Consider the following 14,589-nt stretch of genomic DNA (forward strand, 5'->3'; position numbering starts at 1 on the left):
GCCACCCAGGCGCCCCAAGATTTGGGACTTTTGAGCTGAGACTTAGATGACATTCTGAACTTGATTTGATGCTGTAATGAATTGAGACTTTTGGGAATGTTGAAATGCAGTGAATATATTTTGCACACAGGATGAGGGTGAATATTTGGTAGGCCAGAGGGCAGATTGGTAGAATCAATAATGGCCCTCCAAAGAATACAACATTCTTTCCTTATAAAAGGGAAGGAGGAGGGAGGGAATGTGAGGAGACGATATAAAAATAGTAGACCAGAAAGGAGAGAAGACATGAGAGTTAAATGTGAGTTATCAACCTGACTGGGCCATGGGGTCCCCAGATATTTGGTTGAACATTATTCTTGCTGTGTCTGTAAGAATGTTTCTGGATGAGATTAACATTCAAATTGGTAGACTGCATAAAGTAGATTGCCATCTCTAATGTGTGTGGGCCTCATCCCATCAACTGAAGATCTGAATAAAAAAGGCTGAGTTAAAGGGAACTCCTCCTTGAGCTAAGACATTGGTCTTTTCTGGCCTTTGGATCTGGACTGAAACACTGGCTCCTCTTGGGTCTTGAGCATGCTGGAATTTGGACTGGAACTTATACAATCAACTTTCCTGGTATTCAGGCCTTCAGACTAAGACTGAAACTACACAAGGCCCTCTGGGCCTTGAGCTTGCTAACTGCTTATCTTGGGACTCGCTAGCCTCTATTATCATGTGAGCCAATTACTTTATGATAAATCTCTCTCTCTCACCATCTATTTATACATATCCTACTTGGTCCATTTCTCTGGAGAACACTAATACAAAGTTACTACACTGTTGGCTCTGACAATGGAGGAAGGGGCCATGAACCAAAGAATGTTGGCAGTCTTGAGAATTTGGAAAAGGCAAGGAACAGATTCTTCCCTACAGTTTCCAGAGAGAGCTAGCATTGCTAACACTCTGATGCTATCCCAGTGAAACTAATTTTAGATTTCTGACCTCTAGAATTATAACGGAATAAATGTTTTCATAAAATACTCTGTTTGTGGTAATACGCTAATACACAATACAGTGTCATTCTTGGTATCCTTCTACAATATTATGTCAGCCATGACTTGAAGCTTGGATAAATAAAATGTGTTATATTTATACTGTGGAATATCATTTGGCAGTAAAAAGAAAGAAGTACTGATACATGCTATAACATGGGTAAGCCCTGAAAACACCATGGTAAGTGAAAGAAACCAGAAAGAAACACATTGTGTGATTCCATTTAAGTCAAATGCCCAGAATAGGCAAATCTATAGAGACGGAAAGTAGATTAGTAGTTGCCTATTGTTGCCTTGGGTTGGAGGTCTGGAGAGTGGTAATAGCTTACAGTTACATGGGTTTCTCTGTGGGGAAATAAATACTTTCTAAAATTGATTGTGGTGATGGACACAGAACTCTATGGATTTAGCTAAAGCTATCAAACTGTATACTTTAAATGGGTCAGTTTTATGGTATGTGTATTAATAAGGGTATGAAACAATTATACATCTATAAAAAATAAATGATAAAGTGGTACGAAAGTATCCTAACATCCTAGCAAAAACCTATAAATACAGAACCTATAAAATATACCACGTTTCTCTAGTCACAGTTGTATGCAACTTATTTAAGCAGACACTGTGTTCATTACATAGTAGCTTTAGAAATAGTATTGTTTCCTCACACTCACAAATGTTTTAATGCTGATAGAAAAAACTCAATTTTAATTTTTCTGATATATTTTTCAGTTGCAATGTATAATATAGCCATCATGTAAACAGGTGACAGATGTTTTCATAATAATTTTTGCTACCTTTCATCTTCAGCCACCAGTCAGATCATTTCAGAAGGAGGCAGGTAAACTATGCCCACCATCCCCACATCCACTCTAATTAGAATTATTCTTTGTGTTCCTTAGAGGCACAAGAGAAATAAATGTAGTATTTTTGTACATATCTTTGAAAAAAATTCATGTGCATGGCATAATCCATGGATATAACTCACATATGATAAAATTTTAAAGTGTATAAGTAAGTGGGGTTTTTAATATATTCACTTAGGCGTGCAATCATCACCACTATCTAATTCCAAAATATTTCCATCACCCCAAAAAGAAACTCCACACCTATTCGCAGTCAGTCCCAATTCCTCTCTGCCCCTACCTCCTGATAACCACTAATCCTTTTTCTGTATCATAGATGTTCCTATCCTGGAAATTTTAAATAAGTTGAATCATATATATGGGCCTCTGTGTTTGGCTTCATTAGCTTAGCATAATGTTTTCAAGATTCATCCATGTAGTAGTATCAGTACTTCTTTCAGTGGTATTTCATTATGGCTTTGATTTCTATTTTGCTAATGAAAAATGATGTCGAGCATGTTTTCATGTGTATTGGCTATTTGCAGATCTTTGTATAAGATTCACAGTTTTTTTTTTTTTTTTTTTTCAATGTTTATTTATTTTTGGGACAGAGAGAGACAGAGCATGAACGGGCGAGGGGCAGAGAGAGAGGGAGACACAGAATCGGAAACAGGCTCCAGGCTCTGAGCCATCAGCCCAGAGCCCGACGCGGGGCTCGAACTCACGGACCGCGAGATCATGACCTGGCTGAAGTCGGACGCTCAACCGACTGTGCCACCCAGGCGCCCCTACAGTTTGTTTTTAAGATGAAAAGTTGAGTATTAACTTCTATCTGTTTTGATTTAGAGTGAAAATAAGTAACTTCTATTACTGACTAGTAATATTTCTAATTTCTTTTAGCTAAATATTTTATATGACTGACAAATGATAAATGACAAGAATATAGAGAATGGCTGAGTGATGTGACAGAGTATCAATTTGAGAACAATCTCATCTTTAAGTGATGCATACCTCGAACAAACTTTTCAAAGATCCCAGTTCAAATATTAACAGGTCTCGCTTTATTGGTTGACCAGAACCAGTCAGATTTTTTATTACCAGATTATAGTATTTGACAAGCTCAGAACTGCCCTCTCAACTCACTCCATTAGGTTATTTTTACGTGGATGAAAGGTACTGAGGAGGAAGCCAACCTTATGAATGTGACCATATCTAGTTTCTCCAAGTGACTTTTCACAATGAAAAACTGTGTCTCATTAAAAATGTAATGCTGTCATGCAGAATATTTGAAAAGAAGCATAAGAATAAATAAGATAAAAGGCAACCTCTATTAAAATATATTGGCTATTATTCTGTCCTTTACGAATCCTACTTGCCAGGAAGTTGTATTAGAATTTTACTATTAACAGGAATGCCTGGGTGGCTCAGTCGGTTAAGTGTCCAACTTTGGCTCAGGTCATGATCTCACGGTTTGTGGGTTTGAGGCCTGCGTCGGGCTCTGTGCTGAACTCTTGCTCAAGAGCCTGAAGCCTGCTTCAGATTCTGTGTCTCCTTCTCTCTCTGCCCCTCCCCTGCTCGTGCTCTCTCAAAAATAAATAAATGTAAATAAATAAACAAATACACACACACACACACACACACACACACACACACACACACACATATATATATAGGAATTTTACTATTAACAGAAGTGTTAGAGTCAAAATTTGTATTAGTTTTTTTTTTTATTAACAGAAACATTAGAGTCAAAACTTGTGTTCATATTTACAAGAGTAGAGAAATCTGAATTTTTCTTGTAAAAAGTCTGCATATCTCCCAAATATTTCAATTAATAGAAGTATTACCAAGGAATAGACCTCTTCTTTAGCCATGATCTATCTTATTTGGTTTTATTATTATTATTTTTTTAGCAATGTGAATGCCTAATATATACCTAAAGGAGATTATACCCCAGCGTTCAAGACTGCAATCTCTAAATGTTATGAATTAAAGCACTGTAAATACTTGCTTAGAGTAGTAAAAAACTGTTACCAAGAAATTAAACATTAAAATAAAGATTTAACTTAATAAAGCATTTTGTAGTTTTCTTTTGCATACATATTATCTTGTTTATTTTTATTTATTTATTTTTTTAATTTTTTTAACGTTTATTTATTCTTGAGACAGAGAGAGACAGAGCATGAGCAGGGGAGGGGCAGAGAGAGAGGGAGACACAGAATCCGAAACAGGCTCCAGGCTCTGAGCTGTCAGCACAGAGCCCGACGTGGGGCTCGAACTCAGGGACCGTGAGATCATAACCTGAGCCGAAGTCGGACGCTTAACCGACCAAGCCACCCAGGCGCCCCACATATTATCTTGTTTAGACAACTTCTCTGTAACACAGCACAAGTATTTGCTTCATTTCACAAATGAGGAAATGATGACCCAAAGTCCGGATGCTAAGATAAATGTTTTCATCACATCTAATTCTCATCCTGTGTGCCCTGCTGCTTTGCTGCCTGGTCTACATTTGGTATGTTTGCATATTGTGGATACTGAGGATGAAAAGTCTGAATCAAGCCTCCCCTCTGTAAAAAAAAAAACAGCCCAGCTTTAAAAAATTCTATTTAGATTTAATTTAATGTCAAAGATACAAAGACAATGGGTAGCAGTGCTAATATATATTTTTGTTACATATTCTTTATGACTGTCCCTTTCTATTTGCTCATGAAGAAAATGAGAAAGGGTGATAGATTTACACAAAAAGGATCTTGCTACCATAGACTTTTTTTTTGTTTTAATTAATGCGTAATAATACTGAAAACAGTGACCCACTGTAGCATTTAATCTATCAGCCTTGTGGAAAAAAGCCTGCATATGGAAGATCTGGAAAGACTTGGACATTTTTAAGTTACTTTTTAAGGTCAATAGAAGAAACAATTCTACCTTTAGTTAAAACATTCAACTTGTGAGAGATAATTTTGAGACTCCTGTTTTCTACATAAATATGCTGTCTTTTGAAAGATTCTAATCTGACTAAACCACTTAGATTTGAAAAAAAATATTACATTATATGCTTAGATTGATATGTTTTAACTTACATATTTTAAATTTCTAACACATAAATTTGGGTTTAGGAGTTGTTATCGTTCAAAATTAGCCATCAGTTCTTTGCCTGACAATATAAATCCCTGTGGGGTTTATAGATCAGAGGTTACTTAGCTGTTACAGGCCTTGTGGAACTAAAGTCAACATTCATGTTATTGACAGTCTAGTTAAAAACAAACAAACAGGGGCACCTGGGTGGCGCAGTCGGTTAAGCGTCCGACTTCAGCCAGGTCACGATCTCGCGGTCCGTGAGTTCAAGCCCCGCGTCAGGCTCTGGGCGGATGGCTCGGAGCCTGGAGCCTGTTTCCGATTCTGTGTCTCCCTCTCTCTCTGCCCCTCCCCCGTTCATGCTCTGTCTCTCTCTGTCCCCAAAATAAATAAAAACGTTGAAAAAAAATTAAAAAAACAAACAAACATATATACATATATATATATATTTAAAGGCTTATTTATTCATTCATTTTGAGAGAGAGAGAGAGAGAGAGAGAAAGAGGGAGAGAGAAAGTGCACGTGCAGTGGAGAAGGAGAGGGAGAGAGAGAGTGAAAATCCCAGGCAGGCTCCGCCCTGTCAGCATGGAGACTGAGGCGGGGCTTGAACTCATGAACTGTGAGATCATGCCCTGAGCCGAAATCAAGAGTCGGACACTTCACCAACTGAGCCACCAAAGTGCCTGATGGTGCTTTAAACAGTCTAATTTAAATATAGGCTTCTTAGTAAGGTAAGCTTGAGAGGGAAGGGGGGATGGAGTGGTATTTCATACAATCCTCACAAGAAATTTGTAAGGGAGGTAAAACCATACTTATTTTATAGATTTGGAGATAGATAAGACAAATACCTTGCTGATGGAAACAGAACTCCTAAGTGGCACCACTAACATTTAAACTGGAATCCAAAGTCTATGATTTTGTCTTTCTCTTGTAAGCTGCATTTAGAATTAAACTTTTCTTTTAAGCTTATGTGATATATAATGTAGTGAAAGAAGTGTATATTTTATTTCTTCTTTTATTAATATATCTGACTGCAAGTACATACATAACAGAGAAGTCTGAATGTAAGACCTGTCTTATTCATGGACTAATAGGAGAGGCATTTTCCGTTCTGTCATCCTGAGAAATGGATTCCGTAGTGCCAGTTTCTACCGCCATGAGTCTAACTGATATAGCTGGTAAGAATTACAAAAATAGGAGATAAAAATCTTCCATGTTACTGCTCTTTTGAAGGACACTGTAACTGTTCCTTAGAGGTCATGAAACTGTGGCTACTTTTCTAGTAAGCAAGCTGATTTAAATGAAATAAAATGGATTTAAGTACATTATTCCTAGCACCTCCCGACCATTTATAAAAGTTAATTGTATATATGCTGATGATTCAATAGTTAGAAAGCTTAACTTACTCTGTAACAGTATAATTTTATGCAAAAACAAAGTTAGCAATGTACTCATCAGTTATATTGAATTACTTATTGAATTTATCTTGGTAGTACTCCTGTGTAAATAATAAAATTTATCAACATAGTCTGTCTTTAAAGACTACTATATACATTCATACATTATCTACTACTCTTTGAAATTAATGATCCGTGTTGCCCTATTCATATAAAAAACTTATAAAAATGATGCTCCTTATCCACTGTCCGTCATACTTTATGAGTTATTTTCATAGTGGTGATTAATAATCTGTATTAATGAAAACTGAAATTCTGTCCCATTCATTTCTGTAATGAAGGTAGTGAATTGAGCCAGATATTTTTCTAGAACTCAGCACATGAAAATGTGAGGGGATGAGATGAACAACAAAAGACGGATCTAGAAGTTCGTGCATTTGTTCTAACAAATGCTTAAGAAAAAAATGAACACGCAAACAAGAAAGAGTCAAGAGATTCAAAGAAAAGATACAAGTCACAAAAAGAAATTTAACACGGAGACAAATCCAACATGGCGGGTAAGCACAGGGAACTGAGGTTCCCAAGTACCTCAAACACAGCAGTGTTGAGGCCAAAAAGACGTTGAATTCCAAGAGTCCAGGCTACAGAATGGCAAACACATCTCCAGGGGCCCACGGGGACAACCTGGCAGACCATAGGTGCATGATTCTGAATTGGGAGAGCTAAAACGGGCCGTGTAGGCATGGATGGGAAGGATCCCCTTCTGCGGAGAGACAACGGGAAGAGAATGAGAGGCTGGGGAAGCGTAGGACTGTATCTGGACAAGAGAAAAACCATGAACCAGGATGGACAAAGATCCAATCTCTAACTGCCGGGCTTTCTCCACACTGGGGCCGGCTGCCCTGTTCATGCACCTGGAGAGGAAGGGAGCCAGCCCCAGGCTTGGTAAGTAGTTCAGAGGCGCAGTCTGAAGTGGGAAAAAACAAGCCCCTCCCTGGAGTGCTGTGGGAAGAAGGTATATAACTGTTCAAAGGACAAAGACTGCCTATGCCTGCCAGCCAGAGGCCATAACCCAGAGATGCGGAGTGGCACTTACCCAGAACTGGGGTACACAGAGTGGGATCCTTTAAGACACTGGGATTTAAATCCCAGCTGAGCACCAGAGAGGCGAGTTGGGAGTCGGCGGAGCGGGACAAACCGTGCATGCCGCACTGTGAGGCGGCACAGGGCGGCTCTTCCCTAGAACCGGGGCGCATGGAGTGGGACTCTGTAAGACATGGAGGTTTAAATCCCAGCCAAGTGCCAGGGAGGCTGGGAGTCAGCGGGATCAGGACAAATCACCTCGTTCGCACCTGCCACACTATGAGGACTTCCTGAACAGAGTGGTTTGGGACACCGGTTCCATGGAGGAGACTGAGGTGTCGCCATTTTTCTCCTTATCACCAAGGTGGGGCTTCCTGGAACAGAGCAGACCCACAGAGGAGGCGGGCTCTGCTTACACCAAACCACGCCCCTCCACGCCTGGTAACTGCAGCAGGATTGACAGTGATGAACCAGATAAACCCTCCTCCAGACCAGCGCTGTCACCGGTTCCAAGGCACCCAGTGGTTTTGCACTGCCTGATTTAATTCTTGGACAATTCTTATTTTATATATTTATATTTATATTTATATTTATATTTATATTTATATTTATATTTATATTTATATTTATATTTATATTTATATTTATATTTTCTTCCTTTTCTCCTTATTTCTTCCCTCCTCTAGTCTAGTTATTCTGGTTGCTGGTTTGTTAAGGCAGACTTATTTAATTTATTCTGTTTATATGTGTTCTGTATCTCCTTCCTTATTTTCCTCTCTCTCTCTCTCTCTCTCTCTCTCTCTCTCTCTCGTACTCAGGATTAAGCCATATAGTTTCTCTGCCTGGTCAATTTTCTCCCCCCCCCCCCCCCCCCGCCCCTGTCATTTCTCTCTTTGTATGGGATAAGGCCTCTTCCATCAACAACGCCCCCACCCTGTTGTTTTGCTGTAGCTGGTGTGTTTTTGTTTTTGTTTTTTTTTTCTTTTCCAGGGCTACTTTAGCCAACAAATCAAAGCACACCTGGTGGAGGCTCCAAAACATCACTATGAGTAGGGAGAAAAACCAACCAGAGTAACAACAACAGAGAGCAAGTAATACCTTCCAAAAAAACTACCTCCTGAAGGGCCTAGCCCTGGACAGCACATGACCCCTCTTTAATATAGTAGTGCTCACAGGTGCAGGACACATAACAAGCTTTCAAAACACATAAGGAACAGAAAACTAGCTAAAATGATGAAGCAGAAGGATTCTTCAAAGAAATTCCAGGAAAAAATGACAACTAAAGAATTGACCGAAACAGATATAAACTATATAACTGAACAAGAATTTAGAATAATAGTCATGAGATTAATCACTGGGCTTGAAAAAAGCATAGAAGACAGCAGATAATCTATTGCTGCAGAGATCAAGGGACTAAAAAATAGTCATGATGAATTAAAAAAATGCTGTAAATGAGTGCAAAATAAACTAGAGGTGGTGACAGCTAGGACTGAAGAGGCAAAGGAGAGAGTAAGTGAAATACAAGATAAGATCATGGAAAAAGATGAAGCTGAGAAAAAGTGAGAAAAAAAAATCTGGATTACAAGGGGAGAAATAGAGAACTAAGTGATTCAATGAAACGTAATACTATCCATATCATAGGAGTTCCAGAAGAAGAAAGGGGTGGAGGGTGTGCCTGAACAAATCATAGCTGAGAACTTCCCTGATCTAGGGAAGGAAACAGACCTTGAAATCCAGGAGGCACAGAGAACTCCCTTCAGATGTAACCTGAATCGACACATCATAGTGAAACTGGCACATTACAAAGATAAAGAGAGAATTCTGAAAGCAGCTAGGAACAAATGGGCCTTAACCTACAAGAACAGACACATACGGGTAGTAGCAGACCTATCTACTGAAACTTGGCAGGCCAGAAGGGAGTGGCAGGAAATATTCAATGTAATGAACAGGAAAAATATGCAGCCAAGAATCCTTTATCCAGCAAGCCTCTCATTCAGAATAGAAGGAGAGATAAAGGTTTTCCCAAACAAAAACTGAAGGAGTTCATCTCCACTAAACCAGCCCTACAAGAGATCCTAAGGGGGAATCTGTGAGTGGAATGTTGCAAAGACCACAAAGGACCACAGACATCACTATAAGCATGAAACCTACAGATAACACAATGACTCTAAATCCATGTCTTTCAATAATAACACTGAATGTAAATGGACTAAATGCTCCAATCAAAAGACACAGGGTACCAAAATGGATAAAAAAAACAAGACCTATCTATTTGCTGTCTACAAGGGACTCATTTTAGACCTGAGGATACCTTCAGATTGAAAGTGAGGGGATGAAGAACCATCTATCATGCTAATGAAAGTCAAAAGAAAGCTGAAATAGCCATACTTATATCAGACAAACTAGATTTTAAACTAAAGGTTGTAACAAGAGACGAAGAAGGACATTATACCATAATTACGGGGTCTATCCATCAAGAAAAGCTCACAATTATAAATGTTTATGCACCTAATTCAGCAGCACCCAAATATATAAAACAATCACAAACATAAGCAATCTTATTGGTAAGAATGTGGTAACTGCAGGGGACTTTAATACTCCACTTACAACAATGGACAGATCATCTAGACAGACAACGAATAAAGAAACAATGGCCCTGAATAATACAGTGGACCAGATGGACTTGACAGGTATATTCAGAACTTTTCATCCTAAAGCAGAATACACATTCTTCTCAAGTGCGCATGGAAAATTCTCCAAGATAGATCACATACTGGGTCACAAAACAGCCCTCAATAAATGTAAAAGAATTGAGATCATACCATGCACATTTTCAGATCATAATACTATGAAACTTGAAATCAACCACAGGAAAAAGTTTAGAAAACCTCCAAACGCATGGAGTTTAAAGAACATCCTACTAAAGAATGAAAGGGTCAACCAAGCAATTAGAGGAGAAATAAAAAAATATATGGAAAGAAATGAAAATGAAAACACAACAGTCCAAACCCTTTGGGATGCAGCAAAAGCAGTCCTAAGAGGAAAATACATTGCAATTCAGGCCTATCTCAAGAAGCAAGAAAAATCCCAAGTAGAAAATCTAACAGCACAACTAAAGGAACTAAAAGTACAACAGCAAAGAAACTGCAAGGCCAGCAGAAGAGAAATAATAAGATCAGAGCAGAAATAAACAATATAGAATCCAAACAATACAAAAACAGAACAGATCAATGAAACTAAGAGCTGTTTTTTTTTTTTTTAAGAAATAAACAAAATTGATGAACTCCTAGCCGACTTCTTAAAAAGAAAAGACAGAGGACCCAAATAGATAAGATCACGAATGAAAATGGACTTATCACAACCAATCACTAAGACATATAAGCAATTATCAGAATACTTTTGAAATATTATGTGCCAACAAACTGGAAAATCTGGAAGAAATGGACAAATTCCTAGATACCCACACACTACCAAAACTTAAATGGGAAGAAATAGAAAATTTGAAGAGACCCATAACCACAGAAGAAATTGAATCAGTTATCAAAAATCTCCCAACAAATAAGAGTCCTGGGTCAGATGGCTTCCCAGGGGAATTCTACCAGACACTTAAAGCAGAGTTAATACCTATCCTTCTCAAGCTGTTCCAAAAAATAGAAATGGAAGGAAAACTACTGGACTCATCCTATGAAACCAGCATTACCTTGGTTCCCAAACCAGACAGAGACCCACAAAAAAGGAGAATTACAGGCCAATATCCCTGATGAACATGGATGTAATAATTCTTAACAAGATACTAGGCAAATCAAATTGAACAGCATATAAAAAGAATTATTCACTATGATCAAGTCGGATTCATTCCTGGGCTGCAGGGCTGGTTCAATATTCACAAATCCATCAGTGTGATACAACACATTACTAAAAGAAAGGATAAGGACCATATGATCCTGTCAACAGATGCAGAAAAAGCATCTGACAAAACACAGCATCATTTCTTAATAAAAGCCCTCAAGAATGCTAGGATAGAAGGAACATATCTAAACACCATAAAAGCCATATATGAAAAGTCCACAGTTAATATCATCTTCAATGGGGAAAAACTGAGAGCTTTCACTCTGAGATCAGGAACATGACAGGGATGTCCACTCTCACCACTGTTATTTAACATAGTGTTGGAAGTCCTAGCATCAGCAATCAGAGAACAAAATGAAATAAAAGGTATCAAAATTGGCAAAGAAGAAGTAAAACTTTCACTTTTTGCAGATGACATGACACTCCTGGAAAACCCATAAGACTCCACCAAAAGGCTGCTAGAACTACTACCTGAATTCAGCAATGTCACAGGGTACAAAATCAATGTACAGAAATTGGTTGCATTTTTATACACCAAAAATGAGGCAACAGAAAGAGAAATCAAGAAACTGATCCCAGGGCGGCTAGGTGGCTGTCGGTTGAGGTCATGATCTCACAGCTCATGGGTTTGAGCCCCACATCGGGCTCTGTGCTGACAGCTCAGAGTCTGAAGCCTGCTTCAGATTCTGTGTTTTCCTCTCTCTCTGCAACTCCCCTGCTCACACTCTGTGTCTCTCTCTCTCAAAAATAAATAAACATTAAAAAAAATTAAAAAAAAAAGAAACTGATTCCATTTACAATTGTACCAAGAAGCATAAAATACCTAGCAATAAACCTAACCAAAGATATAAAAGATGTATATGTTGAAAAGTATAGAAAACTTATGAAGGAAATTGAAGATGAAACAAAGAAATGGAAAAAAACATTCTATGCTTATGGGTTGGAAGAATAAATATTGTTAAAATGTCAATACTACCCAAAGCAATCTACACATTAAATGCAATCCCAATCAAAATTGTCCCAAAGCTAGAACAAAAAATCCTAAAATTTGTATGGAACCACAAAAGTCCCTAAATAGCCAAAGTAACATTGAAAAAGAAAACCAAAGTGGGAGGCATCACAATCCCAGACTTTTGCCTCTACTACAAAGGCTAATCACCAAGACCATACAGTACTAGCACGAAAACAGACACAGAGATCAATGGAACAGCATAAAGAACACAGAAATGGACCCACAAATGTATGGCCAACTAATCTTTGATAAAGCAGGAAAGAGCATCCAATGGAAAAAAGTCTCTTTAGGAAATGGTGCTGAGACAACTGGACAGCAACATGCTGAAAAATGAAGCTAGACCACTTTTTTATACCATACACAAAAAATAAACTCAAACTGGAGGAAAGACCTAAATGTGAGACAGGAAACCATGAAAACCCTAGAGGAGAAAGCAGGGAACAATCTCTTTGACCTCAGCTGCAGCAATTTCTTGCTCGACACATCTCCAAAGGCAAGGGAATTAAAAGCAAAAATGAACTATTGGGACCTCATCAAGATAAAAACCTTCTGCACTGCAAAGGAAACAATCAACAAAACTAAAAGGCAACCGACAGAATGGGAAAAGATATTTGCAAATGTCCTATCGGATAAAGGATTAGTATCCAAAATCTAGAAAGAACTCACCAACTCCACACCCGAAAAACGAATAATCCAGTGAAGAAATGGGAAGAAGACATGAAAAGAAACTTTTCCAAAGAAGACATCCAGATGGCCAACAGACACATGAATAATGCTCAACGTCACTCATCGTCAAGAAAATACAAATCAAAACCAAATCAAAACTGAGATACCACCTCACACTGGTCAAAGTGGTGAAAATTAACAACTGAGGAAACAACAGACGCTGGCGTGGATGTGGAGAAACGGGAACCCTCTTGCACTTTTGGTGGGAATGCAAACTGGTACAGCTGCTCTAGAGAACAGTGTGGAGGTTCCTCAAAAAATTAAAAATAGAACTACTCTAGACCAAGCCATAGCACTACTAGCAATTTATGCAAAGGATACAGGAGTGCTGATTCACAGAGGCACATGTACGCCAGTGTTTACAGCAGCACTTTCAACAATAGCCAAATTGAAAGAGCCCAAATGTCTATCAACTGATGAATGGATAAAGATGTGGTTTATATATACAATGGAATACTACTTGGCAATGAGAAAGAATGAAATACTGACATTTGCAGCAACTTGGAGGGAACTGGAAGATATTATGCTAATTGAAATAAATCAGGCAGAAAAAGACAGATATGTCTTCACTCATATGGATCTTGAGAAACTTAACAGAAGATTATGGGGGAATGGTAGGGGAAAAATAGTTACAGAGACGGAGGGAGGCAAACCATAAGAGACACTTAAATAAAGAGAACAAACTGAGGGTGGATGTGGGGATTGGGGAGAGGGCAAAATGGGTTTTGGACATTGAGGAGGGCACTTTGGGATGAGCACTGGGTATTATATGTAAGTGATGAACCACCGGAATCTATCCCAAAAACCAAGAGCACACTTTACACACTGTATGTTAGCCAATTTGACAACAATCAGATTAACAATAGACTTTTCACTAGCAAAATTAAGAATTGGAATTTAATTGTTAAATTAAATAAATGTTGTTTATTTATATAAAATAAAATGATTTTAACGCCAGAATCCTATACTCTTCTAAGTTAGCATTCCAGCTAGAGGAAAATAAGTTTTCAGACATGGAAAGTCAGAAAGACTCTGTATACTCTTGCTGATAGAATTATTTGATAACATATCTAGAAAAATAATACATGAATCAAAGAAAGAATGGACCACACCATGTTCAATGGTGATCAAAGAAACTACTAAACTTTATAGCCAAGTGTAAATAATTATAGCAACAAATGTTAAAATAAGTAAATAAGTGGTGATGATATCACTGAATGGGGAGTGAGTGGAGTGGGGAAAGAGAGAACTGAATGTGTGCTATAAGTTCTGTAAGTATTAATGTGTCTTTAGTAGTTCATTTAAAAATAAAATTTAAAAATATATACTAAACATTAAAGTATAACCACTACCACAGAAATAAAATTTATAATATATAAACCATGTTAGGAACTATAAAAGAAGAAATATTTAAATGATCCAGCAGAAGAGAGAAAAGAAGGGGAAAAAAACAAGAAAAACCATAATGAATACAAAACATAAAATGGCAGAAATAAAGCAAACATGTGTGACCACATAATATTATTAAATAATTAAAATAACAGATACACATAGAACTTACATTGTAC

General features: G+C 37.9%; 1 protein-coding gene across 2 annotated transcripts in view; it reads right to left on the reverse strand.

Moving 5' to 3' along the window:
- Window positions 1–14,589, reverse strand: part of ITFG1 (integrin alpha FG-GAP repeat containing 1) — a 349,315-nt gene that overhangs the window by 164,417 nt on the left and 170,309 nt on the right. The gene's annotated exons all lie outside the window — the stretch shown is intronic.

The sequence above is a fragment of the Lynx rufus genome, unplaced genomic scaffold (genome assembly GCF_022079265.1).
Source record: "Lynx rufus isolate CCGP_SWC_20201006 ecotype Redwood Valley unplaced genomic scaffold, mLynRuf1.p SCAF_16, whole genome shotgun sequence".
NCBI classification, from domain to species: domain Eukaryota; kingdom Metazoa; phylum Chordata; class Mammalia; order Carnivora; family Felidae; genus Lynx; species Lynx rufus.